Genomic DNA, 21,077 nt, shown 5'->3' with positions numbered 1-21,077 from the left:
GCCAGAGGGGAGGGGAGTTGTGGGGGAGGTACAGACTTGCAGTTATAAAATAGACAAGGCCCAGGATGTAAAGCACAGCAGCAGGAATATAATTGGTAATACTGTAATAACTCTCTGTGTTGATAGATGGTACCTAGATTTATCATGGTCATCTTTTTGTAAGGTATACAAATATCAAATTACTGTTGTACACCTGAAACAAGTATAGTATTAAAAAAAAAAGACAACTCAGTTTCCAATTCTAGGGAAACCCATGGTAAAAATCACGAGGCTGTAAAGGGAAATAGCGTGATGGATGTCAGCTGGTTTGGATTTTCAGGTGCCTTGTTCCTTACAGAGCCTCCTGCCTTTAAAAAAAAAAATTATTTACTTATTATTTTTGGCTGTGTCGAGTCTTAGTTGCAGTGTGCAGGTTTAGTTGGCCCATGGCATGTGGGATCTTAGTTCCCCCGACCAGGGATGGAACCCACGTCCCTTGCATTGGAAGGTGGTTTCTTAAACGCTGGACCACCAGGGAAGGAAGTCCTGAGCCTTCTGCTTTGATGATCTGCCGCCTGGTATAAAGCCCCGAATCTGCCTACAGGACTGGGCCGGGGTGACTCATCACGGTTGCCTTTATTCCTAATCTCTTTTTTCCCTCCTCTACTGCTTTCAGGATGAGGCTGTTTCTCAAAGTAGTAAAAGGGCCACACAGTGAGGGCTGTGCCCGCAGGTTTTATTTCAGAAAGCTTTATTCAAGTTAATGACAGTGTATTCTTTCAAAACAATATATTCAAGCCCTGCACAGAGTTCAGTATTGTTCTGTAATGTCATCTGATACAGTGCTAATGCTGGTGGGTGATCTGCGGAGGCTGTGCCTGGGCGAGTTTGGGGCGATTTCTCTGACTGAGGTAATGTGTGCGTTTTTGTTTTTTTCTTTATAAGCAAGCAGATTCTTTCTTTGTTCTTAACCCTTTTGGGTAAACATCCCAGGGTATAATTTATGGTCCACACAAATGCCAAGTAACTACATTAGCAAGGTTCCTCTTTTAAGCCTAAAGAATTTCCTTTCTTTCCTAGAAGTCTCTGAAGTAACAGCTTATTTTGACATGTAACACACTTAAGAGAAAAGCAGAAATTAAAAAATTAGAGAGTAGCAACAAATGACTGTGACAGAGCACAAAAGTAAAATGTAGATTTGATGCAAATTAGATTCCCAGAGGATTTCTTACTTAAAGTTCAACCACTCCTATTTTTTAATGAATCTCACTGTTTTTTATGTCATTCTGCAGAAATGAAATACAAGAGAAATGCAATATTGATGTTTTGCATATCAAAGTTATAAGACTGTTCACTCCTGATGATAAATATATGCGCATGGGAGTGAGGACATGATGGTGCGTACACATATGATGTTTTTGCAACTGACCTTGGATACAAACATAATATTGTCTTGTTGTCTAGGAAGGGGACAGTCTTATTATCAACATATTAGTGTAAAAGCTTCAGTGGTACTAAGCAGATCTGTTGGGAGTTCTGTCCTTGGTTGTTAAGAAGATGATATACATGAAGGTGGAGAAAGCAATGGCACCCCACTCCAATACTCTTGCCTGGAAAATACTATGGACGGAGGAGCCTGGTGGGCTGTAGTCCATGGGGTCGCTAAGAGTCAGATACGACTGAGCGACTTCACTTTCATGCATTGGCGAAGGAAATAGCAGCCCACTCCAGTGTTCTTGCCTGGAGAATCCCAGGGATGGGGGAGCCAGGTGGGCTGCCTTCTATGGGGTCGCACAGAGTCGGACATGACTGAAGCAACTTAGCAATACATGAAGGAGGTTTTGACAATTAAAAAGAGCCTGAGGCTTTCCTTGGTGGAGCAAAATCTCGCAAAACATCAGTGACGGTTCTGAAATCATGTGTAATGTAGAGAGATAGTGCTTGAAGTTTTAAGTGGAAGACGGTGGGTGGGAGAAGCATGAATCGATGGAAAAGGTTGATATGAAGAACACGAGGGAGCTGGACTTCAAATGACCAGTTTATTCATGTCTTTCTCACTCACCCACCTATTAGCCCGACAAATAAAATAATAAAGGAGGTTGGCCCTGGCATTCATCAGAGACCTGCCTCTGCCACCTGCCAGGCCTTACCTCCCTCCACATTGGAAAGTGGAGTGACAAAGGAGGCAACCAGGGGTGAGTCTTAATCAGAGCTACAGTCTTCTCTGAGTGGCTTAATGGTGACCTCCAGACCCATGGTTGCTCCTAAGAGTATAGTTTCCCCCCCAGGTACTGTCTTGGGAAGGTTGATAATTCATTCCTTTATCACCTGTTACATTGTATGTGTAATAGCGCTTCAGTTAACTTTTTAAACATGGCCGTTAACCAGCAAAGTGTGAGTCTTATTCAGAAGAGTGGGACGTACCAGGAGGATGGTCACGCTAAGCCGTAGAGAAGATTTGTGAGAGCAACCTCACTTTGTTCCTCACGCCAGGAAATCTCTGTGCCTGTATCCGTTGTTGTTTCTTTCTGTGAAGTCTCTAAGAAGGCGTGTCTGTGTCTTTTATTAAAGACCCGTGAATAATATGTTTTAAAGAAATTAAGAGAAGGAAACCTATATATAGCATATTTACTCGTGTGCTTATCATTTTAGGAATTCTTAATCCCTTCCTATAGACTGAAGCTTCCATTGATGAAATTTGTTCTTAGTTTGAAGAGCTCCTTGTAGCATTTCTTACAGTGCGGGTCAGCTGGACGCAAATTCTTTCTGTTTTTATTTATATAAGAATGTTGGTTTTGCTCATTATTGTTATAAGGTTTTTTCCTTTTTTTTTAATGATGACTGTGTTTTTGAGGAGATATTGTGAGACTGGGTAATTTTGTTTTTCAAGACCATTTCTTTCACCAGTTATAATATTCATTGATATTTCTTGCTTGAATTCATTGTACAGTGATGGTTTCCAAATAGGGGTTTTCTGACTTTATCATTCCTTCTACATTTATTGGTTTGCATTTTACTGTAAGGAAGACCCTTCTCTTCTCCCCAGTATTTATTCATTTATTTAAGTGGAACAGTGAATTCCTATTTTATTCAGTGGGTTATGATCTGTTAAAGTGATTACACTCAGCCTTCCATATCTGTGGGTTCTGCACCCACAGATTCACCCAAGGGCAGACTGAAAATATTTCAGGAAAAAAAATTCCAGAAAGTTCCAGAAAACAAAACTTGAATTTTTCTGAGTACCAGCAACTACTTACATAGCATTTGCATCAATTTCCATAGTATTTGCATTGTATTAGAAACTATAAGTAATCTAGAGATGTTTTAAAGTATATGGGAGCACTGCGTAGGTTATGTACAAATATTACACCAGTTTATATAAATGACTTGAGCATCCAGGGACTTGGTAACTGTCAGAGTCCTGGAATTAGTGCCTCCATGGACACCAAGGGACGACTATTCGTTTTCAATCTCAAAATGCTCCAAATTTGGCCAGTTGAAATACTGTCAGTTTAGCTTCCTGTGTTCTTTTCATGTGCTCTCATTATTCTTTGAGCATATTTTTAATTTCTGGCACATTATAATGTTCCGGAGTTACTTTGTTCTTCTCTGGCCCCAGCACTAGAACTGAGTATTTCTTTAGGAGTGCTGTTCTTTCAGTGGAGAGGGGTGTTTAGAAACCGCTTCCATACCTTCTCAGTGTTTAAGCAGGAAATATACACATGTGTATATATACAAACTCACACATTAACATCAGTATTTATTTTTATATTTACTTATATATATTGAAAGAGGAGAGGGAAAAAGTTTGCTTAAAACTCAACATTCAAAAAACTAAGATCAGGGCATCTGGTCTCATCACTTCATGGCAAATAAATGGGGAAACAATGGAAACAGTGACAGAGTTTATTTTCTTGGGCTCCAAAATCACTGCAGATGGTGACTGCAGCCATGAAATTAAAAGACGTTTGCTCCTTGGAAGAAAAGCTATGACCAACCTAGACAGCATATTCAAAAGCAGAGACATTACTTTGCCAGCAAAGGTCTGTCTAGTCAAGACTGTGGTTTTTCCAATAGTCGTGTATGGATGTGAGAGTTGGACTGCAAAGAAAGCCGAGCGCCGAAGAATTGATGCTTTTGAACTGTGGTGTTGGAGAAGACTCTTGAGAGTCCCTTGGACTGTAAAGAGATCAAATCAGTCAATCCTAAATAAAATCAGCCCTGAATATTCTTTGGAAGGACTGATGCTGAAGCTGAAACTCCCGGTACTTTCATCACCTGATGCAAAGAACTGACTCGTATGAAAAGACCCTGATGCTGGGAAAGATTGAAGGCAGGAGGAGAAGGGAACGTCAGAGGATGAGATGGTTGGATGGCATCACCGACTCAATGGACATGAGTTTGAGCAAGCTCCAGGAGTTGGTGATGGACAGGGAAGCCTGGCGTGCTGCAGTCCATGGGGTCACAAAGAGTCAGACACAGTTGAGCAACTGAACTGAGCAGATATATATTGAAAAGGATGAGTTCATGCTTATGGGCTCCACATGGTCTTTGATCTGAAGGTTTATAGCTTTTTAGCAAATACTTTGGCCATTATTTCTTCAGTATTTTTCCTGTTCTTGCCTTTCCCAGTTTCTGTGTTTGACTAGTTTTGGTGTTTTCTCACACCGATGCACCATTTTTGGTGTTTTAGTTGTTTTTCTTTCTGTCCTGCTTTGGATAGCTTTTATTGCTATGTTTCCAGGTCCAGTGGTCTTTTTTTCTGTTGTGTCTGTGCTGCCCTCAATCCCATCCAACGTATTTTTGGTGGTGGTGGTGATTTAGTCTGACTGTTGCGTGTCTGACTGTTGCGACTCCATGGACTGTAGCCTGCCAGGCTCTTCAGCCCAGGGGGTTCTCCAGGCAAGAATATTGGAGTGGGTTCCCATTTCCTTCTCCACGGGATATTCCTAATCCAGGAATCGAACCCAGGTCGCATGCATTGCACGCAGATTCTTTACTGACTGAGCTATGAGGGGAAATGTATTTAATTTCAGATAATTGTGTTTTTCAGCTTTTGATTTTACTTCCCCCTATTAAAAAAACACTTCCATTTCTTTATCGTGCTTATGTTCATTTGTCTCTTTTTTGAACATATCAGATATTTTTATATTAACTCTTAACTCTTGTCAGTCTATCATTTCTGGATCTTTCTTTTTTCCTAAACGAATGAGCTTTCCCAGGTCACATTTTCCCATTTTCCTACTTTTTTCATGCCTGGAAATTTTTTTACCATATGCCAAACATTGTAAATCTTGTCTTTAGATGCTGGATTTTGATTCCTTTAAAGGATGTTGGACTTGGTTCTGGCATTAGTTGTCATCAGTTTGGTTCTTTCTAGGCTTGCTTTTGAGTTTGGTTAAGTCTCATCTAGAGCAGCCTAGCCTGGTTTATTAAGCCTCCCTCACAAGGCAGTACCCTTCTGATCATGCTGCCTACTGCCTTGTGTATTATGACATCTTTCCACTCTGGCTGCTGGGAACATGAACTACTCTGAGCCCTATGTGAGTTTCAGAAATTATTTGGCTTACTGCTGTCCTGGGCCTTTCTCCAACCTTGTGAAATTTCAGCCCATAAATTGTTAGGTTAGTGCCAAGTGTTTGGGGGTGCCCTGTGCACTCTTCCAGAGTGTGCTCATGGAATACCCTCCCCTCCCATCTTCTGTCGTGTAAGTGCTAGACATCTTCATCCTGGCAAGCTCTGTCCCTCTTCAGCTCACTGTGGCTGCTCTTGCTCCCTGGTTTGCATCCTGGGAGCTGCCTTCCAGCAGGAAGCTGGGGAAGCAATAGAGCCCACTTGTCTCCCTTCTCACGGGGCTCACAGTAGCACACTGCCTGTTACACAATATCTGAAAAGAGTGTTTTGCGTATTTTCTCTGGTTTTCTAACTGTCTATGGAAGGCATAATAGCAGGTAATCCTTCATGGGCAAGAAGAGAAATCCTCCCCAAAGATGCTTTTTAATCCGTGTTTTTCTGTCAGTTGCCACTTCTTCATTTTGCTTAAGCCTCTCTTGCCCACAGCTTTTGATTACTACACTGGGCATTCATCTCTGGAAAATCCTGGTAAACTCCTGTCCAGGTTCTAGTAGTCCTCCAGAGAGTGGAGGTACTAAGAGTGTAAGACGCAGCTGCTGCCCTTTGAGAGCGTGTCGTTTTGTTAGTTATTTCGGCAGGTGAATAACTCATAGAGTTATAGTATGTGTAATACTGGCCAGGACCCAACAGACTAGGTAGGCACGGAGGAGAGACTCATTAATTTGACCTGGAAATTTAGGGTAGGCTTCACAGAGGAAGTAACACTTCAGCTGCGCTTCCAGAAATGAATGGAAGGTAGCCACCTTGAGAAGACAGGGTCAAGGAGGGGATTCATGGTTTAAAATCTTTCAAGTAAATATTGGTTGGCCAAAAGGTTCACTCACATTTTTCCCGAATGAACTTTTTTGGCTAACTTACTAAAGAGAAATAAAAGATGCCTAAAGAGTTCTTGACTAAAATTACATCTCAGACATACTGCTTGAATTTTCTGTTCTTAGCCAATGTATGCAGGTTACCCAAATGTATGTGGATTAAATTCTGATTTTAATTTTAAACCGTATGACAATAATTTACTGGAATAATTATTAGATAGTTTATGTACTGACTATTCATTCTGTTCTATTTCTTTAAACTTTTAATTTGTGTTATGTTATGATTTGAAGCAAAATATACATGGTTTATTTTACTTTAGCTAGAACCCAAGGATATATCTTTTGGCTTCGGGAGACGATGAAGGACAGGGAGGCCTGGCAGGCTGCAGTCCATGGGGGCGCAGAGAGTTGGACACAACTTAGCGACTGAACAACAACGACGGATCTATCTTTCTGAGCAATAACTTTCCCTGCCTGAGTCAGCCTTTTACCCTGGAATATGGCACTGAAGATGGGTGTACAGTATATATTTCCTTTCAAGGTTCTAGTTTTGTCAGTAGTTTCTGCTCAGTGACAGCCTGGAGAAAGTCTAAGGCTGAACAGTATAAAATTTTGTTAGTCATTTTCAATTTTTCTTTTTTTCCAAAACTCACATATAAAAATTCTTCTATTTTAAAACACTCTGGCATTTAAGACTGAAATAGTTTTTCAGGAAAGTCAAAGTTTAAAAGGTATTTGCAGAATTTTGAAAAAATTCGATTTCTCCCAGCCCCTAAATTTTAACTGATTATTAGACATTACTTTGATGTTAATTTAATCATATTTGGAATTGGTACTACATAAGGTTCCTCACTCTGAGCACAAGTGGAAGCCACATGCTTTTTTTTAGAACTGTATACTTCATACGTTTGCTTATTCATTTAACCAAATTCATTAAGCTCTTGCTGTTCATTGGATATTGTTGGGCTAGACACACAAAAACAAAAACCATAACTCCTTCCCATGAAGAGCTCACAGGTTTAGTGAGGGAAATATATATACATATATATATAGTTTTATAAAGATTCATATGTATGTTCTTTTAAAAAATGTTTTATTGTATAGTTGCTTTTCAATGTTGTTTCTACTGTACAGCAAAGTGAATCAGCTATACATATACACAGTATCCTCATTTTTTTGGATTTCCATCCCACTTAGGTCTCCGGGGAGCATTAAGGAGAGTTCCCTGTGATATACAGTAGGTTCCTATTAGTTATCTATTTTATACATAGTATCAATAGTGTATATATATCAATTCCAATAGAGGGGAACTATTGGATTGGCCAAAAAAATTCGCAGGGGTCTTTCCATTACATCTTACAGAAAATCACGAACACACTTTTGGGTCAACCCAATATATTGTTAACAGATAAATTGTGACCCACATGGTAAGTGGTGTAAATAAAGTGAACCTAATGAGTGGAACCATCAGAGAACCTAAGGATGGAGCAACTTACTGCGTCTGAAAGAGGCCAGAAAGGTTGACTAGAATCAGAACAACTTAGAAGAATTCATATTTGTTGTCTTGATAGTAATTATTTCCAGAACTATATTATGCATAATAAAGCCACCTGGAAGAGCATTTTAAAAATTGCTGATTTTAGGGCCCCAAAACTCAAGGGAGTCTGAATCAGTAGGTTCAGATGTAAGACAACCATCTGTGTGTTGAGCTAGGGATTCTGAAATGGGTTCATAAGCAACACTTTGGAAAACAAGGAGCCAAAGTTTATGACCTTGAGTCCTCCTTGAAATCACAAAACCTAATAGATCATTCAGCTAAATGATTTAGACATCTTTTTTTTTTTTTTTAAAGAGATGTGGTTATCAAAAAGGTATTTTGGAAAATGTTACTAGGGTTTTTACTATTTTTGGATGAAATCAATTATTAAAACAATGATTCACATTTAATACTTGTGCATTAAATTTTAAATTCATTGGTAATTCATTGTAGAAAAATCTGTTAAAAGTCACAGATTTTTTATAATGTTTAAGTGTTTTTCTTTCCACCAAAATTCAGTTTCATAGAAATTCAGTGAAATGCAAAGTGATATTTTAAAAAATGAGTTTGGATAATTATTTACCTTATATAGGCAGATGAAAATCAGTAACAAAGGTTTCTAAACATGTTTACTTACATATGAAATTGTCAATAGACAAATGTGTAGAAATAAAAGTGCAGTTTTGATTTCCCAGATTTTTGGAACAGACATACAACCATTGGGGATTTCTTTGTTCTTCATTCAGTCTTTTAAATCAAGGGCTTTTCTCTAACTTATAACTAAAATATTAGTATCATTTATTTCCGTAAATTTTATGTCAAAGTTAATATTTAAGCAGCTGCAAGAATGGGCTTTCCAGATGGCTCAGTGATAAAGAACCTGCCTGTAGTGCAGGAGATGCAGGAGCCACGGGCTTGATCTTTGGGTCAGGAAGATCCCCTGCAGGAGGAATGGCAACCCACCCTATCTAGTATTCTTGCCTGGAAAAATCCATGGACAGGGGAGCCCAGCGGGCAGCAGTCCATGAGATCCAGCTGAATGAGCACCCACGCATAGCTTCAAGAGAAGGAAAAAATGATAAATTCCAATGAGATGGGTTAATAATTAAATAGGCCAAAGAGACATTAAAATGTTTTTTAATGCTGGTAAGTATCATAGTTCTTTCTCATATTTTGCTACTTGTTTTCATAAGATGGCTTCCCTGTAATGTGGTTTAATTTATAGCAGTGTTGTTTTTGACACTTTTGCCGCTAGATGTCACTAAACTAAAACGGTTGGCGAGCTGGTTAACCCTTGCAACCTGTGGCAATATTTGCTTTGGTTAAATTAAGTTTAGTGTGTATCTCCTCTGGATTTCTCATAAAACCAGGTTACGGCTTGCTTCGAGCACAGGCTGGCTGGAAAATATACATGTTCTGTGACACATCAGTAATCTATAATTAGTTATTTTACTGCTTATCAGGACAGAAAAGGAAAAAAGTTACTACTGCAGGAACCTTTCAGTGACCTTAAGTGTCTGGAGAGAAATTCCACATTCAGTCTGTCACTATACTCAAAGAAAAATTTATTACATCAAAAATTTCTGAAGAATTAGGATTGTGTGTTAATCGTCTCTAATTTCTCAGTGGTTCCCAAAAGCTTTGGGCTTCCCTCGTAGCTCAGTCAGTAAAGAACCTGCCTGCAATGCAGGAGACCCGGGTTTGATTCCTGGGTTGGGAAGATCCCCTGGAGAAGGAAATGGCAATCCACTCCAGTGTTCTTGCCTGGAAAATGCTATGGACAGAGGAGCTTGGCAGGCTACAGTCCATGGGGTCGCAAGAGTCGGACATGACTTAGCGACTAAACCACCACCAAAAGCTTGGCAATTGGTAGGTATTCAGTAAATGATGTTAAGCATTGAGGTGGTATGTGCTAAGTCTCTTCAGTCATGTCTGACTCTTTGCAGTTCTATGAACCATAGCCCACCAGGCTCATCCATCCATGGGATTCTCCAGGCAGGAATGTTGGAGTGGGTTGCTGTGCCCACCTCCAGGGGATCTTCTGACCCAGGGTCAAACCCGTGTCTCCTAGGTCTCCTGCATTGACAGGTGGATTCTTTACGACTAGTTCCACTTGGGAAGCCCCTAAGGTAGTATATATAGGGGATGTCAAAGGTAAAGGAAGCCACACATCCTGCTCTCAAAAAGCCTGATTTGGGAGACAGTCTGCAAAAACATACACCTATAGCTCACAGTGGTGTATATGTAGCAAATGACTAGTGTAGTCGTTAAATTCTGTGGGATTTCAGTGGATCAGTAGCTCTTGGGAGCTAGGGGCAGTGGTTAAAGGTGTCTTCAAGAAAAGGTATTTGAGATGAAAAAGGAGGGCAGGTATAAATGAAGAAAGCTATGAACCAGGGTTCATGGGTAGGAAAATGTGGGCTGTAAAGATTGAGGTGGATTAACAACTTAAGGGCTCTGAATCTGAGGCTTGTACTTGGGCTTAATATTTTCTAGCAGGGTAGGGAACATCAAAGGATATTGCAGTAGGGGAATAATAATCTGTTTGGTTATGCTTTGTAATTTACAAAACACTAGCGCTTGGAGAAAGGTGAGTTAAAGGTGATTACTCTTTGATTTTTAAAATGCTTCTGCTGTAAAGTCTGTTAAAAACACTTATTTAAAAAGATGATAGAGGGCTCAACATTGTGCCTGATATTTAGTAAACTCTCAATAAAAGATTCTTGTTAATAGTATTATTAAACAAGGAAAAAATGTTAGGGACACTCTATAAAGTAACTGACTACTGTTCTTCATAGAAGTCAGAAGTCATGAAGGACAGGAGTGACTGGAGAATTGTCATAGATTGGAGGAAACTGATACAGCTGAGCACCAGAGAATTGATGCTTTTGAACTGTGGTGTTGGAGAAGACTCTTGAGAGTCCCTTGGACTGCAAGGAGATCCAACCAGTCCATCCTAAAGGAGATCAGTCCTGAGTGTTCATAGGAAGTACTGATGTTGAAGCTGAAACTCCAATACTTTGGCCACCTGATGTGAAGGGCTGACTCATTTGAAAAGACCCTGATTCTGGGAAAGATTGAGGGCTGGAGGAGAAGGGGATGACAGAGGATGAGATGGTTGGATAGCATCACCAACTCAATGGACATGAGTTTGAGTAATCTCTGGGAGATGGTGATGGACAGGGAGGCATAGCATGCTGCAGTCCATGGGGTCGCAAAGACTTGCACATGACTGAGCAACTGAACTGAACTGAACTGGAGGAAATTAAGGAGACCTAGTAATGTTGGGTCCTGAATTGGATCCCAGAACAGAAAAGGACATTAGCAAAAAAAAAAAAAAAAAAATGGGAATGTGAGTGAGATGTGTAGTTTAGTTGATTGTATTGTACCATTGTTAATTTCCTGGTTTTGATCATTGTACTATGGTTATGTACTATGTTAATATTAGAGGAAGCTCTGAAGGGCAGATAGGAATCCTATACTTTATACAACTTTTCTTAAAAGTATTTCAAATATTTAAAGTTTAAAAATATAATGATGGCTTACAAAAGGTTGCCATTCCATGTTTGAACTAGGTGTGGTTCTGAGAGTTCAGATATTGGAAGTTTTACAGTCTCCTACCTTGTAGAATTTTTAGGATGAACTTCTACTAGGATGGCTTAAGTCAAGAGTGAGTTCCCTTGAAGACAGGGAAGTAGAGCTTTTGAAGACCCTTAGTCCATTTTAACCCCTGTAGACATATTGTAGCTAATACATAAAATTGTTCAGTGTCTTGGCCTTTAAGGTCACTTGAATTTTGGGTCTTCAGACTGCAGTTTAATACCCTCAGTGCCCCTTTGCAGAATGTTCACAGTAATCTAATGAGACTTCCCAGGGATTTGCCCTCAATCCCTTTGTTGCTTTTCAATAAAAAAATGATTTCTTATAGCACTCTGCCTATGAGCCTTTGTTATGTGTTTTCATCATCTTTACTCAGGTTCCCTGTGGGCCCAGAACAACAGCGGAGGAACATCTCGTGTTTGTAGAGCTGTTGGGTATAATTAAGTCAGTGTGAGAATCTTATATATTATTGGGTTGGCCACAAAGTTTGTTCTGGTTTTTCTGTAAGATGTTGTGGAAAAGTCCAATCAAACTTTTTGGCCACCTCTATATTTATAACGTTGGAGAAGGCAATGGCACCCATGGATGGAGGAGCCTGGTAGGCTGCAGTCCATGGGGTTGCTAGGAGTTGGACACGACTGAGCGACTTCACTTTGACTTTTCACTTTCATGCACTGGAGAAGGAAATGGCAACCCACTCCAGTGTTCTTGACTGGAGAATCCCAGGGATGGGGGAGCCTGGTGGGCTGCCATCTACGGGGTTGCACAGAGTCGGACACGACTGAAGCGACTTAGCATACTTATAACCTTGGGAAAAAATTTTAAATTATCAGTAAAGCATACTTTCAAATATTTATGCTTCTGTGCTCCAGATGTTTAAGAGGAAAATCTACATGGATATATCTGGACATCAGAGCTTAGGAACCTAGCATAAATAAGGGATTCGTTTCTAGTTTTTTTCTTCCTCTTGTGATTCCTTTGCTATGAGGAAACACTGGATTCGTGAAATCAGTTGGGAAGTACTTCCTCCTTCCTTCTCTGTAAGAGTTTATGAAGGATTGGTTTTATTTTATCTTTAAATACTTTTCATAGTGAAGCCCATGGGCCTGATATTTTCTTTACTTGGTATAGATCTATCTATTCAGATTTCTATCTTCTTCTTGAGTCAGTTTTAGTACTTTTGGTCTTTCTAGAAATTTCTGTCACTTATCTAATTTATTGGCATAAAGTTTTTCATAATCCCTTTTAATCCTCTAAATTTCTATAAGGTCAGTAGTGATGTTCCTCTTACATTGCTGATTTTGATCATTTGAGCTGTTTCTCCTTCTTCCTTGATCATCCTGGCTACAGTTTTATCGGTTTTGTTGATCTATAAAGTGAAGTAAGTCATATATTACTGATTTTCTCTATTGTTTTCCTGTTTCTGTTTTATTGCTGCATTTTTAGGTGTGAAATACATTTATAATTATATCTTACTAATGTAGTCACTCTATCATTATGAAATGTTCTTTTTCTCTATTAATACTTTTTGCCTTAAAGTCTGTTTTATCTGGTTTTAATATAACCATTCTCCATTATAGTCCTCTGTACAGTATACAAGGAAGTTAGAATAAATGAGTAAAAACATATATATATATATATATATATATATATAGAATCTTTTATATAACCCACACATTTACTATTTTTGGTGTTCCTCATTTCTTCTGGTGACTTCAAGTCACCAATTGTTGTCACTTTTTTTTAAACCCTGAAGAGAATTCCTACCCTGGAATGCAAAAGTAGGAAGTCAAGAAACACCTGGAGTAACAGACAAATTTGGCTTTGGAGTACAGAATGAAGCAGGGCAGAGGCTAATAGAGTTTTGCCAAGAGAACTCACTGGTCAGAGCAAACACCCTCTTCCCACAATACAAGAGAAGACTCTACGCACGGACATCACCAGATCGTCAACACCGAAATCTGATTGATTATATTCTTTGCAGTGAAAGATGGAGAAGCTCGATACAGTCAGCAAAAACAAGACCAGGAGCTGACTGTGGCTCAGATCATGAACTCCTTATTGCCAAATTCAGACTTGAAGAAAGTAGGGGAAACCACTAGACCATTCAGGTATGACCTAAATCAAATCCCTTACGATTATACAGTGGAAGTGAGACATAGATTCAAGGGGTTTGGTTCTGACAGACAGAGTGCCTAAAGAACTATGGATGGAAGTTCATCTCATTATACAGGAGACGGGGATCAAGACCATCCCCAAGAAAAAGTAATGCCAAAAAGCAAAATGGCTGTCTAAGGAGGCCTTACAAATAGCTGTGAAAAGAAGAGAAGCCAAAAGCAAAGGAGGAAAAGAAAGATATACCCATTTGAATGCAGAGTTCCAAAGAATAGCAAGGAGAGATCAGAAAGCCTTCTTCAGTGATCAGTGCAAAGAAATAGAGGAAAGTAATAGAATGGGAAAGACTAGAGATCTCTTCAAGAAAATTAGAGATACCAAGGGAACATTTCATGCAAAGATGAGCTCAATAAAGGACAGAAATGGTATGGACCTAACAGAAGCAGAAGATATTAAGAAGAGATGGCAAGAATACACAGAAGAACTGTACAAAAAAGAGCTTCACGACCCAGATAATCACGATGGTGTGATCACTCACCTAGAGCCAGACATCCTGGAATGATGTCCTTTTCTTGAGTGTAAGTCACACTTTGCTGTTTCTTCTGTCTTAATAATTTTTTTGTGTGTGTGAGAACTGGACATTTTTGATGAGATATTTAAGCAGCTCTGGGTTCTGATCTCCTCAAGATTTTTGTTTTGTTTTTTAAATTGAATATATAACAAATATTGTGTATATGAAGTATATAATTTAATTAGGTATACATATTCACTATGAAATAATCACCACATTCAGGGTAATTAACATCATATTATTGCTTTTTCTTTGTTCACTGTTTCTTTGTTTAGTAATATGTTTGCGAAACCTGTAAACTCTCTCTTCCCTGTGATTTGTAGCCACTGATATCTCTGCTTCTTTTTAAATGTGTTTTTAAGTCTGCTTTCCCAGGGATTGTCCTTATGTTTCCAAGGCTTGCTAGTCAGCCAGCGATTAGAGAGATTATATTCAGCCACCTTGATCCAGTAAAGTTTCTGTCATCTGTCGTATTTGACTGTTTTGACAACCCCAAAAAATAAAGTCAGCCCCCCAAAATAAAGTCAGCCACTGTTTCCACTGTTTCCCCATCTCTTTGCCATGAAGTGTGGGTAAGTAGCACATTCAAAGTTCAAGTCATTTTCAAGACTCTCCCATCTTTTGCATTGGGTCCTTTCACCTTTCCTCTTGGCATACACACAGCCTCACTCTCAGCCAAGAGTTTGTGACTGGTTAGACCCTCTTGACTGTATTTTTCTGGGCTCCAAAATCACTGCAGATGGTGATTGCAGCCATGAAATTAAAAGACGCTTACTCCTTGGAAGTAAAGGTATGACCAATCTAGACAGCATATTAAAAAGCAGAGACATTACTTTGCCAACAAAGGTCCGTCTAGTCAAGGCTATGGTTTTTCCTGTGGTCATGTATGGTGGTGAGAGTTGGACTGTGAAGAAGGCTGAGCACCAAAGAATTGATGCTTTTGAACTGTCGTGTTGGAGAAGACTCTTTAGAGTCCCTTGGACTGTGAGGAGATCCAACCAGTCCATCCTAAAGGAGATGAGTCCCGGATTTTCACTGGAAGAACTGATGTTGAAGGTGAAACTCCAATACTTTGGCCACCTGAAGCGAAGAATGGACTCATTTGAAAAGACTCTGATGCTGGGAAAGATTGAGGGCAGGAGGAGAAGGGGATGACAGAGGATGTGATGGTTGGATGGCATCACCGACTCAATGGACATGGGTTTGGCTGGACTCTGGGAGTTGATGGACAGGGAAGCCTGGCGTGCTGCAATTCATGGGGTTGACACGACTGAGTAACTGAACTGAACTGAGACCCTCTTGGATCTTTGCTATAAATGCATGCAGCCTTAGCCAGGAATAAACTTGACCCAGTCATGACCACAGGGCTTCCCAGGTGTCTCAATGGTAAAGAATCCGCTTGCCAGTGCAGGAGATGCAAGAGATGTGGGCTTGATCCCTGGGATAAGAAGATCCTCCAGAGAAGGAAGCGGCAACCAGCTCCAATATTCTTGCCTGGGAAATCCCATGGATAGAGGAGCCTGCCTGGCTACAGTCCATGGGGTCTCAAAGACTAAGACGCAGCTGAGCACATGTGCCGTCATGACCTGGTAGAGCTTTTAGCCCTTCCCACCTGCCCGTCTCTGAGGTTGTGAATTCTGCTGACACCGTCACTGGGCATGGGTGTTACCTGCTGCTCCAAATCAAATGAACCTCTTTCTCCTGCAACAGAATAATTGCTTATTCTCAACCTGCCCCGTTCTGGGACAACATCTGCTTCAACTGAGGCAGGAGGGATAGGAGAAGCTCCAGGTTAGAATGCCACAGATTCCCACTGTTCTCGACCACGTTCTTCTGTTTTCAGGCATAAATGCTTCTCAGATTATTGTACGCCTTTGGTTGATTTCTCAAGCTTCAAAGTGATTGTTTTTTTAAAATTTGTCGAGCTTTGTAGTTGCTTTTTATGGAGAGGACTTGTTGATCACCTCACTTAACTATAGTAACAAATCATGCCTGGCCCATTCATTTGCTTTTAATCTAACTCTGTTCTTAAATTTCTTACCGCTTTCTTATTCATGTTGAAAAGAGCCTTGCTTTCTTACTCATGTTGAAAAATCTCTGTCTTTTAAATAATATCTTTAACTTTCTTATATTTGATGCAATTTCAGCATGACTGGATTAAACTCTTCACCTTTCTGTTTTCTATTTACTCAACTTATTCTTTGATCCTTTCCCCCTCTTTTCCTCTCTGCTTTAGCATTAATCACATCTTGTTATGACCCAGTTTTTATCTCCGCTGTTGGCATATCATTGAAACCTTAGAAGCTTTTTGTGTGGTTGCCTTTGGGGGTATAATGCACGTCTTTAATTAATCACTGCTTCACACAAAGTGTAGAGTTTTTATCGCAGGAAGGTATTTATACTTGTTTCCTCTTCACATTTTGTGCTATTGTTGTTATACGTTTTTCTTTTACGTATGCTGTAAACCCATAATACATTGCTATTTTTGTTTTAGACCAGGGGTGGCAAACTTTTTTCTATAAAGGGCCTGATAGTAAGTATTTTCAGCATTGTAGGCCATCTGGTCTTTGTCTCAACTGCCCAACTCCGTCATGAAAGCAGCTATAGACAATACATAAAGGAATGGGTGTTACTGTGCTCCAGTGCAACCTTACTTACAAAAGCAGGAAGAGGGTGCGATTTGGCCCTTATACCGTAGTTTATTGACCCCTGCTTTAAATGATCATTATTGAGAGCCATTAAAAATAAGAGAAAAGGTGGTTCATATTACCTTCATCTCAGCCATTTCTGGAGAACTTTTAATTCTTTGTATTGGTCTAAGTTTCTGTTTGATATTACATTACTTTTGCCTGAAGAACTTCCCCTTAGCGTTTCTCATAGTATGGATCTGTTGGAAATATGCTCTTTCAGGTTTTGTTGGTCTGAACAAGTCTTTTTTCTTACTTTTTAAAAGACAAATTTTTATTGTTCTTCTCTCTGTAGTGTATTTCTTTTTACTGGCTGCCTTCAAGATTTTCTCTTTTTTTCCCCCTTTTTCTTTCAATTAAGATATAATTTAAATTCGGTAAAATTTACTGATGTTAAAATACAGTTCTGAGTGTGTTGATGTATCTATACAGTTGTATAGCCACCAAACAATCAAGGTATGAAACACTCTCCCAAACTCCTCCCATACTGCTTTGCAGTCAGTCTTACTCTTCCCCTGACTACCATAGTAGTTCTACCCCTGTAGTTTTGCCTTTTCTAGAATATTGTTTAAATGGAATTATATGGTATGCAGCCTTTTGAGTCTGGCAGCTGCTGCTTTTTGTTTTTTTAATTGGCTGTACCAAGTCTTAAGGGGTTCCCTGGTGGCTCAGTGGGTAAAGAATCTGCCTGCAATGCAGGAGACATAGGTTTGATCTCTGGGTCAGGAAAATCCCCTGAAGAAGGAAATGGCAATCTGCTCCAGTTTTCTTGCCTGAAGAATCCCATAGACAGAGGAGCCTGGTGGTCTACAGTCCATAGAGTTGCAAAATTCGTCCAGATTAGTGACTAAACTACCATGATGTGGGATCTTTAGTAGCGGCATGCACGCTGTTAGATGCAGGATGTAGGATCTAGCTCCCTGACCAGGGATCAAACCCAGGCCCCTGGCATTGTGAGCATGGAGTCTTAGCCATTGGACCACCAGGAAAATCCCTGAGTCAGGGATTTTTTTTTTCTTTCACTTAATAATAATGCTTCTGAGATTCATTCATATGGTTATATCAGTATTTTGTCCCTTTTTTGTTGCTGATCAGTATTCCATCATATGAATCTACCATGTTTTGTCTATGAAGACACTATAACAGCAATTTCACATCTGTCACAATGTATGGCAGGATTGTTTTCCAAAGATTTAATAAGCCAATTTATAGTAAAACCAGCAGGGCCTGGACATGTTAGTTTCATAATATCCTCTTTAACACTGGGCATTATTTACATATTTTTTAACCCAAAGTGGAAATGTCTTTTAATCTAACCATGAAAGTCATACATGCTCATTTAAAAATTATAGACCAGGCTCTTCTCTAGACAAAACAGTTTCAGTTCCTTGTATAAAATGGCACTGCCTCTTCCAGCCCTCTGAACTGAAACTCAGACATCCATTTTCCCTTTTGGAGGGTGACCCCCAGCACTGAATAGAGTGGTAAGGGCCAGCCTACTGCCTGCTCTGCATACTGTGTTTCTTTTTTTTTAAATTTATTTATTTTTAGTTTTTTATTTTTTAAATTTTAATATCTTTAATTCTTACAGCCCAAGTTTGAACTTGCGCTTGTGGCAGCCTCATGCAGTGGAGTCACACCGAATCATCTCAAATCTTAAGGCCTCTTTCAAATGTGCTAATATGAAGCCATACCTCCCTCTTTCCATATTTCTCCAGATAGCCATTTGAGCCTTCAGTGAAAGGCTTTACAGGCATGCATAGTTCAGTGTCAGATGTAGCTGTGTCTCTGACTTCTGGGCTATTTTTGGATCCCCACGATTAACAGACTTTGCAGGAGCTCATTCAAGTCATTGAAAAATCTTAACAGGGTGGGACCCACCTCAGAGAGCCAGAGAAGAGCTGAAGCTATATTACAGTCAACAGACACAGAACTCTTGCCATCTCTTAAGGATATATATATATTTTTTATTTTCTAATTTCTATTTAGTGTTCCTTGGGATGAAGAGACTTCCACCTTACATGTAATTAATGAGAGGTAATGTTCAATATTGTAAAGTTTATCGAGTCTTATTTTGGTATCTTTTTCTTAGCGCTGTGTTTTATTATATATATCACTGGTGCAGTATTTATTATGATATCCTATGCGTAACCCTATGTATATTATTACAGTACTCATTTAAATTGTTGAGGTGTTTTTCCTGAGACTTTAAACCACATTGAGGACCATGCTTTCCAAACACATAGTGAGAGTCACCAGAGAGATAAGAATTGTATGTACCATTGAGGGGAGAAAAAAAAATCGTATTTGAAGACTTGCCCCAAACCTGAATAGGCTAGTAGTGTCGATGGCTGCCACTAATTTAGATGACATGAAATCAACGAAGATTAACTGCTAACCAGGGATAGTTAATATTCAAAAGCAAAAGAAATATATCTGTCACTAAAGAAGTTAAAATGTTTCATCATGACATCTACTGTTTTCTTTGGATGTGGTTGTTGAGCAGTAGTAGATAAGGGTATTAGTAAAACCACCGTGACGGCTATTCCACAGTAATGCAGTAAGGAAAAATAGGCAAGGTGTGAGTAACTACAGAAGGGAAACCGGGGTCGTGAGTGGCACATATAAGAGAAGGTGTGCATCATTTGGAAGTCTGGTCCAAGGACCAGAGAGGAAGACTAACATTAACATTGTGGCCAGATGGGCTTTATCTTTCTGCTGTTCTTTCCATTTCCTGCCAATGTACTGGAAGAGATGGAAACACAATATCAAGGCAGTCCCACACATTAGAAGTGTGAGATGGAAAAAAAAAAAAATGTTCCCAGATATGAGCCTAACTCCCTTTGGTTAGACAACTAAGCCTTTCTTCTAGCAAGTTGAAGCCAGCCCTCCTCCGACTTATAGCAAATCCTGGCAAGAAGCTGCAGATCTGGGCCATCTTTATTTTGGCTTTGTTTGATCCCTCCTCTTGTTTTGAAAACACTCAATGACTTACTCTTTCCAGCACGGGGACGGGATGCAGGTTGCTGAGACACATGTTGCAGGTTCAAAGAGAAGGCGTGTTAGTCGCAGCACGTGACATCTTAGCTGCAGCATTTGCGAGCTTTTAGTTGCAGCAGGTGACACAGAGTCTGCATGCCACAATGCAGACAGAGATCCCGTGTACCCCAGCCAGGACTCGGCGCAGCCAAACAAATAAATTAATCAAAAAATTGAAAACAACAGAGGAAGTATGTTTTTGTTAGTCAGTCAGTCATGTCCAACTTTTTGTGACCCCATGGACAGTAGTGTACCAGCCTCCTCTGTCCATGGGATTCTCCAGGCAAGAATACTGGAGTGGGTTGCCATGCCCTTCTCCAGGGGATTGTCCTGACCCAAGGCTCGAAGCTGTGTCTCCTGGATTGCAGGCATATTGTTTACCATCTGAGCCACTAACTAACTATCCCCAGCCAAATAGTTTCCCCTAGGCCCATTCAAACAAATCCATTTTAGATGAGCATTTTAAATTCTTTCTAATTAATTACGTACACCTTGTGCGAGAATCTTTTTTAAACCTAGCTCAAGTTATGTGATTCCTGCTTAAAGGATTGAGTTGCTCCATACTGACAGCCAGAGTCAGATCTGAACTCCCGGGCTCAACATGAAGATTTTGTTGTTGTTTAGTTGCTAAGTCGTGTCCTACTCTTAGTGACCCCATGGACTGCAGGATACTAGGCTTCCCTGTCCTTCACTGTCTCTTGGAGTTTGCTCAGACTCGCGTCCATTGAGCCGGTGATGCCATCTGACCATCTCATTCTTTTTTTTAAATTTTTTAAAATTATTTTTTAAATATACATTTATTTATTTTAATTGGAGGCTAATTACCTTACAATATTGTATTGGTTTTGCCATACATTGACATGAATCTGCCACGGGTGTACATGTGTTCCCCATCCTGAAGCCCCCTCCAGCCTCCCTCCCCATACCATCCCTCTGGGTCATCCCAGTGCACCAGCCCTGGCAACCACCTCATTCTATGTTGCCCTCTTCTCCTCTTGCTCTCAGTCTTTCCCAGCATCAGGGTCTTTTCTAACTAGTGTGTGCGTGCTAAGTTGCTTCAGTTGTGTCCAACTCTTTGCAACCTTATGGACTGTAGCCCCATC

General features: G+C 39.9%; 1 protein-coding gene across 3 annotated transcripts in view; it reads left to right on the top strand.

Moving 5' to 3' along the window:
* The window catches only part of BORCS5 (BLOC-1 related complex subunit 5), a 97,813-nt gene that overhangs the window by 7,107 nt on the left and 69,629 nt on the right, over positions 1–21,077 (top strand). The window lies entirely within an intron of this gene.

This window comes from Ovis aries, chromosome 3, assembly GCF_016772045.2.
Source record: "Ovis aries strain OAR_USU_Benz2616 breed Rambouillet chromosome 3, ARS-UI_Ramb_v3.0, whole genome shotgun sequence".
Taxonomy (NCBI): Eukaryota; Metazoa; Chordata; class Mammalia; order Artiodactyla; family Bovidae; genus Ovis; species Ovis aries.
Note: the sequence above shows the minus strand (reverse complement) of the source record. Positions and strands in the feature narration are given on the sequence as shown.